The 20,689-nt window shown below is 37.9% G+C and overlaps 1 long non-coding RNA gene across 6 annotated transcripts in view; it reads right to left on the reverse strand.

Moving 5' to 3' along the window:
* Positions 1-20,689, reverse strand: part of LOC129486335 (uncharacterized) — a 106,250-nt gene that overhangs the window by 85,077 nt on the left and 484 nt on the right. For all 6 annotated transcript variants that reach the window (XR_010120357.1, XR_010120356.1, XR_010120353.1 and 3 more), the window contains exons 2-3: positions 13,153-13,214; positions 427-590 (exon numbers count right to left, since the gene is read on the reverse strand). This is a non-coding gene — a long non-coding RNA (uncharacterized lncRNA). The remainder of the gene's footprint in view (positions 1-426; positions 591-13,152; positions 13,215-20,689) is intronic.

Consider the following 20,689-nt stretch of genomic DNA (forward strand, 5'->3'; position numbering starts at 1 on the left):
GAAAGAATTAGAGAAGCAAGAAAAAAATCAACCTCGAAGCTAGCAGAAGATGAAAAACAACAAAAATCAGAGCTGAACTCAAGGAAATGAAGATACACAAAAAAAATTCAAACGATCAATGAATTGAGGAGTTTATTTTTTGAAAAAATTAATAGCTATATAGGTTGCTAGCTTGACTAATAAAGAAAAGAAAGAAGATATGAATAAATAAAAATGATAATGGGAATGTTACCACTGACCCCACAGAAATAAAAATAACCACCAGAAACTACTAAAAACACCTCTACGCAAACTAACTAGAAAACCTAGAAAAGATGGATAAAGTCCTGGATGCACACACCCTCCCAAGACTAAACCAGAAAGAAACTGATTCCATAAACAGACCAATAACAAGCTCCAAAATTGAATCAGTAATAAATAGCTTACCACCAACAAAAAAGCCCAGGACATGATGGATTCACAGCCGAATTCAACCAGATGTACAAAGAAGAGCTGGTACCATTCCTGCAGAAACTATCCCAAAAAAACTGACGAGGAGGGACTCTTCCCCAATTCATTCTATGAGGCCAGCATCATCTTGATCCCAAAACCTAGCAGGGACACAACAACAAAAAACTTCAGGCCAATATCGTTGATGAACATCAATGCAAAAACCCTCCACAAAATATTTGCAAACCAAATCCAGCAGCGCAAAAAGCTAATTCACCATGATCAAGTAGGCTTCATCCCTGGGATGAAGGTTGGTTCAATATATGCAAATCAAGGTTAGTTCAACATATGCAAGTAAATGTGATTCATCACATAAACAGAACTACAGACAAAAACCACATAATTATTTCAATACATGCAGAAAAGGCTTTTGGTAAAATTTAACACACTTTCATGTTAAAAACTCCCAATAAACTAGATATTGAAAAAAAGTCATAAACCCATAGCCAATATCATACTCAATGGGGAACTACAGACAAAAATCACATTATTATTTCAATACATGCAGAAAAGGCTTTTGGTAAAATTTAACACACTTTCATGTTAAAAACTCCCAATAAACTAGATATTGAGAAAAAGTCATAAACCCATAGCCAATATCATACTCAATGGGCAAAAGCTGGCAGCATTCCCTGTGAAAACCAGCATGACACAAGAATGCCCTCTCTCACCGCTCCTATTCAACACAGTACTGGAAGTCCTAACCAGAGTAATCAGGCAGAAGAAAGAAATAAAGGTCATCCAAATAGTAAGAGAAGATGTCAAACTATCTCTGTTTGTAGACAACATGATTCTATGTCTAGAAAACTCCATAGTCTCAGCCCAAAAGCTCCTTCAGCTAGTAAATAACTTCAGCAAAGATTCAGGATACAAAATTAATGCACGAAAATAACTGGCATTCCTATACACCAACAACAGCCAAGCCAAGAGCCAAATCAGGAATGCAATCTCATTCACAACTGCCACAAAAAGAACAAAATACCTAGGAATATAGCTAACCAGAAAGGTGAAGGACCTCTATCATGAGAATTACAAAACACTGCTCAAAGAAATCATGGAAGACACAAATAAACTGAAAAACATCCCATGATCATGGATAGGAAGAATCAATATCATTACAATGGCTATACTGCCCAAAGGAATTTACAGATTCAATGCTATTCCTGTCAAACTACCATGACATTCTTCACAGAACTGAAAAAAATAAAAACTATTTTAAAATTCACATGGAACCAAAAAAAGAGCCCCAGTAGCCAAGGCAATCCTAACTAAAAAAAAAGCAAAGCTGGAAGCATCACATTACCCAACTTCAAACTATATTACAGCACTATGGTAACCAAAATAGCATGGTCCCGGTACGAAAACAGACCCGTAGATCAATGGAACACAACAGAGAGCCCAGAAATAAGGCCATACACCTACAACCATCTAAACTTCAACAAAACTGACAAAAACAAGAAATGAGGAAAAGACTCCTGTGTTAGTCTGTTCTCACACTGCTATAAAGAACTGCAGAGACTGAGTAATTTACAAACAAGAGAGGTTTAATTGACTCACACTTCCACCTGGCTGGGGAGGCCTCATGAAACTTACAATAATGGCAGAAGGGGAAAGAAGCACGTTTTACATGGCAGCAGATGAGAGAGGAGTGTGAGAGTGCAGGAAAAACTACCATTTATAAAACCATCAGAGCTAAAGAGAATTCACACACTATCACGAGAACAGCACAGGGAACACTGCCCCTGTAATCCAATCACTTCCCTCGCTCGACATGTGGGAATTACAGGTCCCTCCCTCAACAAGTGGGAAGTACAATTCAAGATGAGATTTGGGTGAGGACACAAAGCTAAACCATATCAACTCCCTATTCAATAAGTAGTGCTGGGATAACTGGTTTGCCATATGCAGAAGACTGAGGCTGGACACTTTTGCATATGGACACCATATACAAAAATCAACTCAAGATTGGATTAAAAACAAATGTAAAACCCAAAACCATAAAAACCCTGGAAGAAAACCTAGGCAATGCCATCTGGGACACAGATACAGGCAAAGATTTCATGACAAAGTCACCAAAAGCAGTTGCAACAAAAACAAAAATTGACAAGCAGATCTAATTACACTTAACAGCTTCTGCACAGAAAAGAAACTAACAACAGAGGAAATAGATCTACCAAATGGGAGAAAATATTTGTGAACTCTGCATCTGACAAAGGTCTAATATCCAGCTTATATAAGGAACTCAAATTTACAAAAGAAAAACAAACAACCCCATTAAAAAGTGGGCAAAGGACATGAACAGGCACTTTTCAAAAGAAGACATAAGCAGCCAACAAGCATATGAAAAAAGCTCAATATCACCGATTATCAGAGAAATGCAAATCAAAACCACAATGAGATACTGTCTCACATCAGTCAGAATGGCTATTATTAAAAAGTCATAAAGTAACAGATGCTGGTGAGGTTGTGGAGGAAAGGGAGCACTTATACACAGTTGGTGGAGTATAAACTAGTTCAACCATTGTGGAGAGCAGTGTGGCAATTCCTCAAAAGCTAAAAGCAGAACTACCATTCAATACAGCAATCCCATTACTGGGTATATAACCAGAGGAATATAAAGCATTCTACCATAAAGACACATGAATGTGAATGTTTACTGCAGCACTATTCACAATAGCAAAGACATGGAATCAATCTGAATGCCCATCAATGACCAACTGGTTAAAGAAAACGTGGTACATGTACACTATGGAATAATATGCAGCCATAAAAACAAATGAGATCATGTATGTTACGGGAATGTGGATAGAGCTGGAGATGATTATCCTTAGCCAACTAGCACAGGAACAGAAAACCAAATACCACATGTTCTCACTTATAAGTGGGAGCTAAATGATGAGAACTCATGAATACAAAGAAGGGAACAACAACAGACACTGGAGTCTACTTGAGGGCAGGGAGGAGAGAGAAGAGCAGAAAAGATAACTACTGAGCACTGTGTTTAATACCTCGATGATGAAATAACCTGTGACACAAGATTACCTATGTAACAAATCTTCACATGCACCCCCGAATCTAAAACAAAAGTTTAAAAAATAATAATAAAATAAAATCTTTTTTAAATGATAAGTATTAAAATTTGGAATGCATACGCAAAGGTACACTTTTTCCGTTTGGGCATACATGTCTTTAGAACTTTTTCAACTCTGACAGCCATTAAAATTAAGTACTATTCAAATAATTTAAAACATAGGTTTCAAATTTCTATATCACAAAACGCTACACCAAGTTTTCATATTAGAATGAAGCATCTGATCACATAATGATTCAAGGCTTAAAATAATGTACTTATCCAGAACCAAGATTCAGCAGCTCAAGGCTTCTGGTCTCCCACAACAATTCTCAAGATGAACTGCCCATTCTCTTCTTTCTATTACCCAGTTTCTAGACAGTGGCTGGTTACTCTCGCTGATCACCTAGCAAGTGATCTCCAACCCTTTATCTATATGTGTCACCACTGGTTAAAAAAAAATTGAGTATGTACCTCCATTTATTTGTTTATAAGTTACACACGTGCTATTCTTCGGACAAATCATCTGTATTATGTAACATATACAAAAGTCAAAATTTTAAGTCATGAGAGATTCTGCAATGTAAGCGGCATTACCCTTTAGAAATGTCATCGTCATGAAAGAAAGGGAGATTTAGGAACTGTTCCAAGTTGGAGTAACAAATGTATGACCCTTGATTGGATTCTGAAACTCTAAAGAAAATTTTGGAGAAAATAAGCAATGTTTGAATGGGATCTGTGGATTAGATGGTAGTGTTAGATAAATGTTGATTTAATAATTTTGATTTTAGAACTGTAAATATCTGCCAACTATTAAGAGATTGTGTCTGCAACTAATTTTCAAGTGGCACGGGGGGAAAAACCTACAGTGATGTGATGTGATGGGTGTGTGTGTGTGTGTGTGTGTGTGTGTGTGTAGACGAAGAGAGAAAGAGGATGCAAATATGGACAATGCTAACAATTGGGAAATCTGGCTGAAGGATATAAACAGCTCTTTGGCCCTTTGTACTACTTTTGGCACTTTTCTGTAAATTTCGAATTGTTTTAAAACAAAAAAGGTAAACAATTTAATATAAATCAAACAAAACAAAAACATCTTTAAAAAGATGAGACAAACTTGGGCAACATAGCAAGACACCATTTTTACAAAAAATAAAAAGTAAAACTAGTCTGGTGTGGTGGCATGCAGCTGTAGTCCAAGCTACTCATGAGGCTGAGACAGGAGGGCCGTTTGAGCCCAGGAGTTCAAGGCTACAATGAGCTATGATCACACTACTGCACTCCAGCTTGGATGACAGAGTGACTGTGTAATTCTTCTTCCTTATGAAACTGTTCCAGAAGAAAACCTTTAGTGATCTTTTTGTTAATTAAAAAAAGTTTCCAAATTGTAAAACCAACTCCACTCTTAAAACATTAGATTTAATAATTTAAAAGTGACTTTTTGTAGGTTAACATTTAATATTTGAGATTTAATGAATTATAAACAATTTAACAAACACATTTAATTGCTATTCATGGCTGTTCAAAAGATTTAAATTATTTAATTTATTAAAGCCATGTTTGGGCTGGGCACGGTGGCTCACGCCTATAATCCCAGCACTTTGGGAGGCCAAGGTGGGCAGATTGCCTGAGGCCAGGAGTTCAAGACAAGCCTGGCCAACATAATTAAACCCCGTCTCTACTAAAAATTTAAAAATTAGCTGGGGGTGGTGGCAGGTGCCTGTAATCCCAGCTACTCGGGAGGCTGAGGCAGAGAATTGCTTGAACCCAGGAAGCGGAGGTTGCCGTGAGCTGAGATCGCGCCACTGCACTCCAGCCTGGGCAACAGAGCAAGACTCCATCTCAGAAAAAAAAAAGAAAGCAATGTTCATATTCTCTCAAGAAACAAAATAGAAATGATTTTCTATTAGGTGTTCCAAATCTTGATCATATCTAATTATTTTCCACATTCTTGGTGTCCTTTCTTTCTCTCAAAATAGAAGTAACATCCTAGGAGTATTCAAGATACGCATTATTATGTAGTAGAATGTGGTAACAGTTTGGGCTGCAAAAAGAATTGTTCCTTCTTAGACCGTCTCCTTTACCTCATCTTCATTCTGATCCCAAAAGCATGTAAAATGATGCAGTAGAGTTATTATTTAGCAACCAGTGTCATATAATAATTCCCTGCTGCCTCCTTCTTTCACCTACCTCCTTCTTTCACCTTTTCTGACTGCTTCTGATTCATAAAAGCGAAAGCATTCCATCAAGAAAAACGTAAGGGTATGAAGGGAGTGTTCACTGACTTAAGAAAAGCATGTGAATGATGAGTACATGGTCACTTTAATTACACAAGCAGACCAAAAAATACATGCAGATAAACATTAGGCTTTCATTTGAGCATTTATATTTCACCAGAATGTGATACGAATTGCAGTGAGGACTTGTGTACTTCTGAAATAAAGTCCTTGACATTGCAGTGTTTCTCTCAACAGCAACATTCCCCAAACACAGACGGCCATTTAATATAGGTACCTACAGATGGCCAAATTGCTCCCAAAGTCTGTCCCAAATTTGCTATATACAAGATGTTGCTGAGTACTGTGTTCTACATAGAGAAGTAGCTAAAAGAGAAAGCTATGTATACGACGTCACTATTCAGCAGATTGCCCATGCACAAATAATGAATAATGAGCATCATCAACGAATACTCATCCACGGATACAGAAGACTGAAGTATCTTTGAGAATATCCCACAAACAAGGGCAAACTAAGACTCTTGAACACACATGCACAAAAGCACTTTTGCTTCAAATAGAATAACCTTACACAGTAGTCTCTCACTTATCCATGGTTTCAGGTATCAGTGGCCAAACAGCAGGGTGAGTACAGTACAGTAAGATATTTTGAGAAAGAGAGCAAGAGAGAGATCACACTCACGTAACTTTTAGTACAGTATATTGCTACAATTGTTCTATTTTATTATTAGTTACCATTATTAATCTCTTACTATGTCTAAACTATAAATTAAATGTGTGCATAGAAAAAACATAGTACATGTAGCACTCAGTATTATCTGAGTTTTCAGGCATCCATTAGTGGGCTTAGAAGATATCCCTTGAGGATAAGGGAAAATGCTATAATTACAAACAAGCAGTATGATTTGGCTGAGTTGTTAAAATTGTTATACTTTTTGTATCATTTCCTTAATAGTTTTTCTATTTGAAAGTGGTAACAAAAAAGTCAAAGATTTTTTGTCAATGATTATGTTTCCCATGGTATAAGAACTTGATGATATAGAAAGGCAAAGAAGTGGGTTACAAGGTTTTTAAAAAGCCAGAATGTTGTGACCATACACATCTCAAGGAATTATAGAGGAAATTAAAAGATAATCAGCTATATGATACAGCAGAACATAGAAAATTCAAAATGTTTATTCCAATAACAAAAGGGGGGGAAAAAGAACAAAACCTATAGTCTGTTCCTTACACTTGCCAATGACCTCCAGCCAGAGACTGCCAGGAACACACCTGCAGTTGACCAAATTTGGGATCCTTGACTTGTAGCAATGGAGAACCATGTAGGGAACTATGGGGCATTAAGAGGTATTAGGAAGAGCTTATTATTACGATTAGAGTTTGAGGTGAGTTGGGGAAGAGTTCCAGGAAGCAGGGCTGTGCTCTGGATTGGACATTATCAGGAAGTGGAGTAATTCTATGATTGGGTCTCTTAATTCTTGTCTATTTTAGATGATGAGATGATTGGGGTGAAGCTAAAGCTGTCATTGTTTTTTTTTTTAAAGCGGCAGTCAGTTATATCAGCCAGGATATGGAGATGTTTGGCCATTTTTGTGGTTTGGATTGGATAATGCTCATGTTTTTGTCTGTGTTCAACCCTGACTATAGAGTGGTTTTGTTTTTGTCTTGGTCCACCATGGTCACAGAGTGGCCTTGTCCAGTGTTGGTGTTTATGTTCAGCAAAACACTATGGCCCAGCTGTGTGTGCCAGGACATTTTCCAGCTGTCAGGGTCTGCTTTTCTCTTTCTCACACTAATAAAATGTGAAAATACTTCAGCAAAACTTCTGGAAATATTCAGTGCTCAAGATTGAGATGAGTTTTAAATAGAATATATTCCAGTATTCCTCAGACATTATGATGCTCCAGGCAAATTTACTGAGCAATAATATAATATGAAGTAGGAAATAGTTCAAGGGGTCATTGCATTCATCTCCTTGCCTCCAGGGTTGATTTCTGCATCTTAAAAGTACCTCATATAAAAATTATACAGTTTCTATTGGCAAGTCTGTTATGATAATAAGGAATCTCAAATTCTGCCTCATTAAATGATAAGGTAATTTCTTCTTTCTTTCTCTGTGGAGATAGATGACAACCAGCCAATACCCTCTTCATGGTAACACTTTAAAACATATAAAACCTTTGCCTTCTCTCCTCTGGAAAATGTAGCCTCTTTTCCCAAGGAAGCTATTTTATGTCTCTCAAATTGGTCTGCATCTCTCCATCTGCTGCCACCACGTTAGTGTAAGCCCCTATCATTTATTATCTGGGGCACTACAGTACTTCCTAAGTGGTCTCCCCCATCCCTTCTGGAACTGCTGCCCACCCTCTTCCACACTGCTGCCAGAGCGATCTCTCAGTTCATTTCACTAATGTGCATAAGTTTCCCCGATTTCTCAAAAGGCAAATCTAAACTCCTTAATCTCACCCAGAAGGTCTTGCCTTCCTGATTTTCCACCACTCACATTCTCCAACACTTCTCCCTCTCTGCACTCTAGCCACACGAAACATCTTTTAATTCTGGGAAATCCATGCTCCTTCAACCTCAGGGCCTCAGCCCATTGCCCTCCTTCCTGGAATGTGCTTTCCCTTTTACTTTATCCAAATGGCTTCTCCCCATATTCCAGATCTCAGTTTAAACATCCTGACAACCACCCCTAGATTTGCACAGGTTCCCCTTATTAGATGCATTCTTAGCATCCTGTACTTCATCTAGCATGCATTACAGTTATAATTAACTAATTGGCATGTGAGTTGCTTGTCTCCAAAAGACAGAGACAGCCCCTATCCCATTCATTACCATCTCCTCAAGGCCCACTTAGGGGAGTGATTTCATTGGGTAGGCATTCAATAAACATTTGCTAAACAAATGACCAAATGCATTTAATAATTTATGGCCTGAGCCCTCTTCAATTTCCTTGAAACTAAAAATATCATTTAAAAGTGGCCTAACACTCTGAATACAGCAGTGGAATTTTATCCAGGACCCCAGAGGTCCCATTTACATTAGAAATAATAATGCCATTTCATGGCATTGGGTGATTGACATATAGATTTACATCACCAGTTCATTCCACCAATGACTTAAGATAATATAGTAACTTACACTATTATTGACCATAATTCAGGTTATTGTGCCCAAGCCCTGACTTATGGTAAAGTCCCTTTGTTAGGATCCTCTACTCTTATTTTATTTATTAACTATATTAATAATTAAAGTATTATAATCAATATTCTTCATTATTATACAAGGTTCTTTTCATATGTAATTAATTTAATTAATTAATAATTATTGGAGGCCGGGCGCGGTGGCTCACGCTTGTAATCCCAGCACTTTGGGAGGCCGAGACGGGCGGATCACGAGGTCAGGAGATGGAGACCACGGTGAAACCCCGTCTCTACTAAAAATATAAAAAAAAATCAGCCGGGCGTGGTGGCGGGCGCCTGTAGTCCCAGCTACTCGGAGAGGCTGAGGCAGGAGAATGGCATGAACCCGGGAGGCGGAGCTTGCAGTGAGCCGAGATTGTGCCACTGCACTCCAGCCTGGGCGGCAGAGCGAGACTCCGCCTCAAAAAAAAAAAAAAAAAAAAATTATTGGAAATTATTATGACCACTTTATAGATGAGAAACTGAGGCCACATAGCCAGATGAAGCTAGGATTCAAATCCAGACTTTCTGATGCCAAGTCTGTTCCATTAAAATAAGCCTCTAGAAACCAGGAGTCTTTCTAGTTGGTGATGGGGATCCTGATACCCACCTAAGTCTGGCAGTCCTCCTTCCTGAGGCTGGACATCTCCTTCCTGTAACCCAGGAGAAAAGTGATGGTCTAACTGAGTATGTGCAAATTTCCTTCCTTTAATAACTTTCCCTGACTGGTTGTTAATGAACTGCTACCTAGAAGCGCTTGCTGCTATGTCCTAATCACCAGACCTGACCTCCTTATTCTGACAACCACCTGAGCTGGTTCTATGGTTATTGTAATCTTAAGACATTGTACCTGGAGCTGCCTGGCTCTCCTAGCCTGCACCAGCTGTCATAGCAGCTTAGTTGCCCCCTTCCTAGGCACTAGTCCAGGTCTAGCTTTTCAATGTTCCTATAGACTCTAATATATAAATGTGACAATATAGTCCAACATCAAAATAAAGGATTTGAAGAAGACAAGTAATGTGAAGAAAACAATAGAGAAATATTGATGGAAAGGATTCTACAGAAAGGTTGAGAAAGAAAATTCAACTTCAGTCAGGCAAGGAGGTAGATTGCAAAGGTCCTTGAATGCCCTAAGTATGCGTTTCCTAAACCTAAAATTATTTGTGTAAACCCATCACATCAATAAACTACCTTTAATATATTTTTTAAATTGATTCACTTTTTCTGCTGAAATAAATTTATTTCAAAACGAAATTTATACCATCACTTTTACATCACTATAAATACTGGTTGTATTTTTCAAATACAAAATAGACTCAAAATTTAAAAATACGCTTTCAGCTTTCAAGCCGGGCGCGGTGGCTCACGCTTGTAATCCCAGCACTTTGGGAGGCCAAGGCGGGCAGATCACGAGGTCAGGAGATCGAGACCACGGTGAAACCCCGTCTCTACTAAAAATACAAAAAAATTAGCCGGGCGTGGTGGCGGGCGCCTGTAGTCCCAGCTACTCAGAGAGGCTGAGGCAGGAGAATGGCATGAACCCGGGAGGCAGAGCTTGCAGTGAGCCGAGATCGCGCCACTGCACTCCAGCCTGGGCGACAGAGCGAGACGCCGTCTCAAAAAAAAAAAAAAAAGATCTATCCTCAGGACAATAATTAATTGAATTCTACCGGACACACATCTGCATTTCTATGGACAAAAAAATCATTTGCATTATTCCCAATTTTCTACAATATATAAAGTTATAAAATAGCTCCAAAACAATGAGAAGCTGAGATAAGCTGGAAGAGGACACTCAAGATGACACATAGTAATATTTTTTAACTACTTTAAATTTTTCCACAATTTTTCTTGCTAGATCTTGTATGTTTATTATGTGCTAATAGGTAAATAAATTATTACCTAATTTTTAAGAATGTCAGCAAAAGCTATCTACGTAGAGGATTATGGTATAGCCTTCTAAAAGTGTTTATATACCAGAAAACTCATAAATTTAAAGAATTAATTAGATCATTTGTGTCTTTATTTACTTCTTATTTTACATTAAGCATAATATACTACAACATATGATTACTTGTATAAGTTATTGGTCCACCTAAAATTATTCCTCCCTACCAAATTTGCACTTACATATGCCACTGTGATAAAGCAACTGGTAGAAATCAAAATCAGTACTATAGATTAAAACAGTGCTAGGTATATATTTAGAATTAACATCAAAACTATTATATGCCTGTTGTTTACTTTTAAACACAAGAATTATCTATACCCACACAATGCTCTTAATTTGCCTGGCAATGATTACTCCAGTGTTCCCCTTCTTTCAGATGAAAAAAAAAATTCAAAAGGTTACTACCCACAATTTGTAAAACTTAAAGAAAAGGAAAAGTAGCAATTCCCACAGACTATTATTCTTAATTAAAATTTTTATTGAGCTAATTTTAGATTCTCACATAGCTGTAAAAAATAATACAAAGAAATCCCTCTCACACTTTGCCCAATTTACCCTGTTGGTAACATTTTGCAAAACTAACATATAATATCATATCCAGGATATTGACATTGAAATCTTAGTCAGATTTCCTCAGTTTGACTAGCATTCATCTGTTTTGTGTATTTTGTGTATGTGTGTGTGTGTTAAGTTATATTATTGCCTGTGTAAGTTTATATATCCACTACCACAGTGGAGATAAACCACAAGGGCCTAAATGTAAGAAGTAAAACTATAAAACTCTTAAAAGAAAATAATAGATACAAATCTTTGTAACCTTGTATTAGTCAATGATTTCTGAGAGATGATATCAAAACCACAAGCAACAGCAAATAAATAAATCAGTAGTAATTGAGAATTAAGTTTTCAATAAAGTTATGGAAATTTAAAATTTTGTGCTTCAAAGTACACCATTAAGAAAGAGAAAGAACCAGGCATGTGGTTTGAGCCTATAATTCCAGCTACTTAGGAGGCTGAGGTAGGAGGATACCTTGAAGCCAGGATTTGAGCAACAGAGGGAGACTCAGACTCTAAAACAAAACAAAACAAAAAGTTGGGCACGGTGGCTCACACCTATAATCCAAGCACTTTGGAAGGCTGAGGTGGATGGATCACCTGAGGTCAGGAGTTCGAGACCAGCCTGGCCAACATGGCAAAACTCCGTCTCTACTGAAAATACAAAAATTAGCCGGGCATGGTGCTGCATGCCTCTAATCCCAGCTGCTTCAGATGCTGAGGCAGGAGAACCGCTTGAACCCAAGGTGGGGGCGGAAGTTGCAGTGAGCCGGGATTGCGCCACTGCACTTCAGCCTGGGCGACAAGAGTGAAACTCCGTCTCAAAAAAAAAAAAAAGAAAGAAAGAAAGTGAAAGGACAACCCACAGAATGGGAAAAAATTTTTGTAAATCATTTATCTGGTAAAGGATTTTTATTTAAAATATGTAAAGAACTCTTACAACTCAATAATAAAAACAACTCAATTTTTTAAAATGAGCAAACTGTCTCATAGACACTCCTCCAGATAAGATATACAAATGACCCATAAGTACATGAAAAGATGCTTGATACCATTAACCATCAGAGAAATGCAAATGAAATCCACAGTGAGATACCATTCATACCCACTAGGATGGCTAGAATGAAGAAGAAAGATAATGACAAGTTTTGGTGTGTAAACAGAGAAACTGGAACGCTCATATACTGCTGGTGGGAAAGTAAAATGGTGCAGCTGCTTGGGAAAGCAATCTGGCAATTCCTCAGATGATTAAACATAGAGTTACTATGTGACCCAGCAACTCCATTCTTAATATATAACCAAGAGAAATGAGAATATATGTCCACACAAAAACCTGTGCAGAATTGTTCATAGATGCATTATTCATAACAGTTAAAAAGAAAAAAACAAGCTAAATATCCTTTAGCATATAAATGGATAAATACAATGTGGCAGAAAAATCCAATGGCATATTTCATTGGACAATACAAGAGAATTAAATATGGTTATGTGATATATTATATAGACAAACCTTAAAATCATTATGCTAAGTGAAAGAAGCCAGTCACAAAAGACCAAAGATTGCATGATTACATTTATATGAAATGTACCAAGTAGGCAAATCTAGAGAGAGAAAGTAGACTAGCGCTGTAGAGGGAGAAATAGGGAATTACTGCTAATACTTACAGGGTTTCTTTTTGAGGTGGTGGAAATTTTCTAAAATTGATTTGGAGAATGGTTGCAAATATCTGTGAATATACAAAAAAATTGAATTATACACTTTAAATTGGTGAATTTTATGGTATGTGAATTATATCTCAATTAATCTGTTATTTTTTAGAGATTGGGGGGTAACGGTATATCATAAGGATCCTTCAGGTTGCCCTAAATCATACCTACCTTCTTCCTACCACTCCCTATCCTTATTTCTATTCCATGGCAACCACTAGTCTGCCCTCCTTCCTAAAATTTTGTCATTTAAAAAATGTTATGCAGTCATACAAAAGAACAAGATCACGGCTTTTAAATGAACATGGATGGAGCTGGAGCCTATTATCCTTAGCAAATTAATGCAGCAACAGAAAACTTTATACCGCATGTTCTCAATTACAAGTGAAAGCTAAACAATGAGGACTCATGAACAGAAAGAGGAGAACAACAAACACTGAGGGGTACTGGGTTTACTACCTGGGTGAAGAAATAATCTGTACAACAAACCCCTGTGACATGAGTTTACCTATGTAACAAACCTTCATATATACCCTCCAACCTAAAATAAAAGTTAAAAAAAGAAGAAAAACTTATATAGATGAGATGATGACTGAAGGAATAAGTGAATATAATGAAAAAGCTCAGAAGTTGGTTTGCCTCTGACACTGATGTAGTAGTTCAAAGTGATTAAATTAATTCTCATTTATTTAAAGAAATCACCAGTAATTAAACATATAGATAGCATCGGTCTCTAGATATGATGCACAGAAAGAGCAAACACCCCTTTGTATTCCTGCCAAAAATGAATAACCTGAATCTAACTTCAAGGAAGCACTGGAGAAACCCAAACAGGGGGACATTCTACAAAATAACTGCCCCATACTTTTTTTTTTTTTTTGAGAAAATTTCATTCCCATTGCCCAAACTGGATTGCAATGGTGTGATCTTGGCTCACTGCAACCTCTGCCTCCCAGGCTCAAGTGATCCTCCTGCCTCAGTCTCCCAAGCAGCTAGGACTGCAGGTGCACACCACTGTACCCAGATAGTTTTTGTATTTTTTGTAGAGACAGGATTTCACCATGTTGCTCAGGCTGGTCTCAAACTCAAGCTCAAGCAATCCACCTGCCTTGGCCTCCAAAAGTGACTGGCCTATACTCTTAAACACTGTTGATACCAAGAAAGATAAAAGAAAGATTTGATGATCAGATTAAAGAATAAATATATGTGACAACTGAATGTAATGCAATATCCTGAATTGGATTCTAGGCCAAAAAAAAAAGCCGTAAACAACATTATTGGGAAACTTGACAAAATTTAAAGACAAACTGTTGTTTAGGTAGGAATATCATATCTATGTTAAATTTCCTGATTTTGATCATCATATTGTAAAAAATATCTTTGCTCTTAGGGAACAAAGACTATATATTTATGGGTACAGGTGCATAATATCTACAACTTACTCTCAACTAATTCATGCAGGAAAAAACTATGTTTAAGCTGGTCTGATGGTAGTGGGTTATTAGAACTTATAAATATTAGTGTCACTGAAGTTGGTATACAACCCCCCACTGCTAAATTTGACTGGCTTAAAGAAAACTATGTTTATATATAAAGAAATAAACATGATGAAATAAACGAGGCAAAACTTTCACAATAGGTTGTTTTGACTAAAAAAGTAGTTCTTTTTACTCATGCAAGTATTTTCTTTTTTTTTTTTTTTTTTTTTGAGACAGAGTCTCGCTCTGTCTGGCGTGCAGTGGCTCAATCCCAGCTCACTGTAACCTCTGCCGCCCAGGTTCAAGAGATTTTCCTGACTCAGCCTCCCAAGTAGCTGGGATTACAGGTGTGCACCACCACGCCCAGCTAATTTTTGTATTTTTAATAGAGATGAGATTTCACTGTGTTGGCCATGCTGGTCTCGAACTCCTGGCCTCAGGTGATCTGCCTGCCTCAGCCTCCCAAAGGGCTAAGATAACAGGTGTGAGCAAGTATTTTCAAAGCTTATGATTTTATCAAAATAAAGTTACTCACCCCTGAGTGTTACATAAAGTTACTCACCCCTGAGTGTTACATAAATGGAATCATACAGTATGTAACCTTTTGGGACTGACCCTTTTCACTCAATATTAATTCCTGGGAGATTCATCCAAACTGTTTATGTATCAGTTCATTCCTTTTTATTTATTTCGCTTGGTATGGATGTACCATACTTTCATTCCCTTTTTGAAGTACATCTGGGATTATTCCAGTTTTAGATTATTACCAATAAAGCCTGTACTTATGTCCAACTTTTTGTGCAAACGTAAGTTTTTATTTCTCTAAGGGAAAAAATCCCCAAGAGTGCAATTGCTGGGTTATATGGTAATCAAATATTTAGTTTGTTAAGAAACTGTCAATTGTTTTTCAGTCACTGTATCATTTTATATTCCCACCAGCAATGTCTGAGTGATCCAGTTTCTTTGCATCCTCACCAGCATTTGGTATTGCCATTATTTTTTTATTTTAGCTATTCTGATAGATGTGTAGTGCTATCACATTGTGGTTTTAATTTTCATTTCCCTGACGACTAACCATGTCAAACATTTTTTTCACAGGCTTATCTGACATTGGATTATCCTCTTAAAATATCTGTGCATGTCTTTTCCACATTTCCTTTTTTTTTTTTTTGAGACGGAGTCTTGCTCTGTTGCCAGGCTGGAATGCAGTGGCGTGATCTCGGCTCACTGCAACCTCCGCCTCCTGGGTTCAAGCAATTCTCATGCCTCAGCCTCCCTAGTAGCTGGAATTACAGGCACGCACTGTACCACATCCAGCTAATTTTTGTATATTTAGTAGATGGGGTTTCACCATGTTGGCCAGGATGGTCTCAATCTCCTGACTTCGTGATCCGCCCACCTCGGCCTCCCAAAGTGCTGGGATTACAGGCGTGAGCCACTGTGCCCGGCCTTGCACATTTTCTAATTGGATTGTTTGCTTTTTCACTGTTGAATTTGGATATTTATATACTTATTATAAAGACTAGTCCTTTGTTGGATAGGTGGCATGTTAGTTTCCTAGGACTGCTGTTACAAATTACCACAAGTAGGGTGACTTAAAACGAAAGAAATTTATTCTTTCACAGTTCTGAAGGCCAGACGTCCAAAGCCAAGGTGTCAGCAGGTGGTACTCCCTCTGGAGGCTCCAGAATGAAATCCATTCCTTGCCTCTTCCAGTTTCTGGCAGCTGTCGGCATTCCTAGGTTTGTGACATCTTTCCCTCTGCTAGTCTTCACATCACCCTCTCTGTGCCTTGCTTGTGGCCTCATGACTATAATTTCTGTCTTCATCTTCACATTGCCTTCTCTCCGTATGCATTAAATTTCTCTCTGCCTTATTCTTACCAGGCTGCTTGAGATGGAACTAAACAAACACTGATTTTGATCGTACTTGACTATTCTTATTTGTCGTTTAATGCTTATATCCCTTTTAATGATCCATAAGTGTTTACTGGTTCATAATATCAGCGCATGACACAAAACCAAAATTAGCAACAAAATAACACAGCATCAGTAATTTGTGTTTCTAGCATAAAGCCTTAACAAAAATGACATAACTCCGACATGTGTGTATGTATCCCTTTTCCTCTGGGACTTACACTCACATTAGCCATTCACAAAGACGTCCTCACATCTGTACGTGGTAGGCCTTTAGACATTTGAATGATTTGACAAACGTCAAAGCAACATCAATAAATTTAAATGTATTTAAAGTATATATCATCATGATTAAGGACACAGGCCCTGGAGTCAGATTGACAGCAAAGCTTGTACCTGGCTTCATGCTTACTAGATTCACCACATTATGCCTCAATTTCTTCATCTGAAAAAATAGGTTTATAAGCTTTATCACGAGGATAAAATGAGTTAAGTCATATAAAGCACTAGTATTTTCCTGGCAGAAAGTATGCCCTCACTCAGTGTTAGCCGTTATAATTCAACTAAACGTTCATGTCTCGCTATGCTAAGAGAAATGGGAACCACTAAAAAAAAAAAAACTATAAGACATGAATTCCACTATACAATAAATAGCCTTATGAAAGCAATACATATGCATATTTCTGAAAAACACAAATGAAACATAAAAACAGCATAAAGTGCTATCTATTCCTTGTACTCTTCTGCCCACTTTATGCAGGCACAAACTCTCCAAAGCCTGTTACTATTGAGCTGAAGAAAGTACTAAACTAATAAAAGCAGATGTCAAAAAAATACAGTCACAAAACATTTTGACGCTTTGCTGTATTTCAGTTTTGAAAATTTTGGTCACCAAATTACTAATTTTTGTATTGCTATTCAAGTTAATTCACACCACACTCCATGATAACTATTGTATTAAACTTTCTCAAAAAAATTTTTAAAAATATTAACTCCAGAGAGGAGACACATTAATATATTTTTGATCGTCAAATAAACAGAGAGGAGTTTAATTTTTTTCTTTAAAAATAAGGAAATCCCAAGAGAACATGAACCAGAAAGAAATAATAAAATACAAAATAATAATAATAATAAAAACTAAGGAGAAGTCCGAGCATGGTGGTTCATGCCTGTAATCCCAGCACTTTGGGACGCCAAGGCAGGAGAGTGGTTTGAGCCCAAGAGTTCAAGACAAGCCCAGGCAACATAGCAAGACCCCGTCTCTACAGATTTTTTTTTTTTTTTAATTAGCTGGACATAGCAATGCATGCCGATGGTCCCAGCTACTCAGGACACTGAGGTGGTAGGATCACTTGAGCCTGGGAAGTTGAGGCTGCAGCGAGCCATGATCACGCCACTACCCTCCAGCCTGGGCAGCAGAGTGACAAACCCTGTCAGAAAACAACCACCACCACCAAGGAGAAATCAGAAGAAGATATCAAGTCTGTGCAGGACGTCAGCTCCATAAGCAAAAATCATAAAATCTGCACATAGTAATAAATGTTAGGAACAAGGCAGTTAAAGATTAGTAACAAGCAGTTTCATTGGGATTTTAGGAACCTGCAGGGGAGAATGTGAGTGCTCATTATATTTTAAATACATCATAAAGTTAAAACTAATGAAAGTAGAAATAACATGCATTCACATTTTGAAAAACCTTGAAAGTAATGCAGCTACAAATATTCACTATCATTTGAGAGCAAGCTTTTTAAGAAGTTCAAATGATTTCAATTATACCATAACTATTCTAAACATCTATTAAATTAAAGAATTTTGACTAATTGGTTACCCTTTCATAGGTTCTTCTCAGTTTGTCAGCTAGATGACGTGTTCCTACACTATACTTTGCTGACATAATTAAACCATGGATTATCTCTGAATTAGGCTGGGTATAATTGTAATATAACAAAAGGGAGAAGTCACAGAACATAGTCTAGCTGTTAATAGCATGGACTTTGGAGCCAGGCTTGCTGGGTTCAAACTCCAGTCCACCATTTAGTACTCTTTGAAATATGCATATTTTTGTTCAAAAAGGAATATGTGCACTCTTCCTGGGAACAACTGTAGTTTCCACAATATTTTAAAAGAACTGTTGATTCCAACAGTAATTCAGATCCCTAAAATCAGCGGCAGTAGAACATTTTAATGTATGAAAGTTTTTCATGCTAGGACTCTGGTGGTATTTTCCCTCACTGCCGCTAAATTCAGCCATTTCTATTCTTTAGTTAGGGCTCTATAATAAACACCTGATTTGAAGTCTGACCCGTTTTTAAATTGGGAACGGGGAAGACACCCCTCGGAACCTCCAAGCCTTTGGTCAGGGCCAGCTATATAATCTGTGTGGGTCAATGTTAAATGAAAATATGACGCTCCTTGTTCAAAATGAAGACAAAAACCTTCAGCTTACCGATAAGTAGAGAAAGACTGAAAAGGAAAGGAATTGTGGAATGTCTTATCTTTCCTTTTCCTTTTATGCCATCACTTTTAGTGTAAGTGGTTAGAAAATATAGTAAGGTGGTTGGGCATGGTGGCTTAGCCTGTAATCCCAGTTTGGAAGGTTGAGGCAGGCAGATCACTTGAGCTCACAAGTTTGAGACCAGCCTAGGCAACATGGCAAAACTCTGTCTCTACAAAAAAAATACAAAAATTAGGGGGTGTAGCGGTGGATCCCTGTAATCCCAGCTACTTGGGAGGCTGAAGCAGGAGAACTGCTTGAACCTGGGAGGCAGAGGTTGCAGTGAGCTGAGATCATGTCACTGCACTCCAACCTGGGAGACACAGCAAAACCCCGTCTCAAAGAAAACAATAATAATTTCAAGAGGGCAAGGGTGAGCCCTTTTGGGCACTTTGTACTTAGGTCCCTAACTACAAAATAAGTGGTTCATGGAGGCCATTTAGTGCGCATCCTGAACATTGTATGACATGGGGCAAGAAACAGTGACAGACACACACATTGCATGAATCACGTCTGCTCACAAGATTGCTCCATTGTCTCATCCGACCTCACTCACAAAACATAAGTTCAAATATAAACTACTAAGCATTTCAAGACGGCAACAGCAGAGCATTAAACCAAATGTACAGCCCTTCTAAGCACTAGTTGCCTGCTCATGAAGCTGGCCCTACTCTCTGCTCTCACGTTCCACTTCATACTTTTCTGACCTCAAACAACAAAAAAACCTCTCTGCCCATTCCTTCTTGATGCTTCTGCACATATAAGCCACATTGCCCAGTAGCAGTAAACTGAGGGTTAATGGAGTTGGTCTGGTTAACTTGGAAAAGGAGGGAGTTGTTGGCTGGAGAAGGGTGTTTCAGCCTCTTCCACTCAAGCCAGGATGGGTCCCTAGACTACAGCAAGCATGTGTTAGCTACCTTTGAAAAACACCACCACCACACCTTCATAAAGAATGCCTAGATTGAAAGCATTTGTTTCGTTTTCATTTATTTGTTCCTTTATTGACCCAGTGAATATTTACTACTTACTTCAAATTGCAACGAGATGCTGACAATTTAGCTATGAACAAAGCAGATGTAGTTCCTGCCCTTATTCAACTTCAAGAAACAGGCAGTGAACGACAAGTCAGTGTCACAAGGAATACCAAGGGGAAAATGCAGGGCACTAAGAAAGTATAAAGGAGATACTCAGGGGCTTTAGGGGCAGATAAGTCTTCTGGAAGAATTCATCTGTACAGTGAAACTTCAGTATACATAGGAGTAAGTCAGGCCAAAGGAAAGAATGTTCTTGACAGAACAGCATTGGCGAAAGTGGCAAGAATTTTAAGAAAATTAAAGAAAATGTACAAGTAATGGAACCAGGAATCATGGGGCTCTTTAAGGACAAAATATCTTAAAGGAGTTTGAACTTCACCTTAAATGCAATAGGGAGCCATTGTAAAGTTTCCTATTCGATACTTGTTTTGTAAAAATATTACTCTATGAAGAATATAGGGAGTGGAGTCTGCGGTCAGCGGGTACTAGTGCAATTTAGGGAATGAGATTAGGCTGGAAGCTGGATTGGGGGAGAAAAGGTGGGCATGAGAGAAACTTGGAAAGTAGAGTTGA

This window comes from Symphalangus syndactylus, chromosome 1, assembly GCF_028878055.3.
Source record: "Symphalangus syndactylus isolate Jambi chromosome 1, NHGRI_mSymSyn1-v2.1_pri, whole genome shotgun sequence".
NCBI lineage: Eukaryota > Metazoa > Chordata > Mammalia > Primates > Hylobatidae > Symphalangus > Symphalangus syndactylus.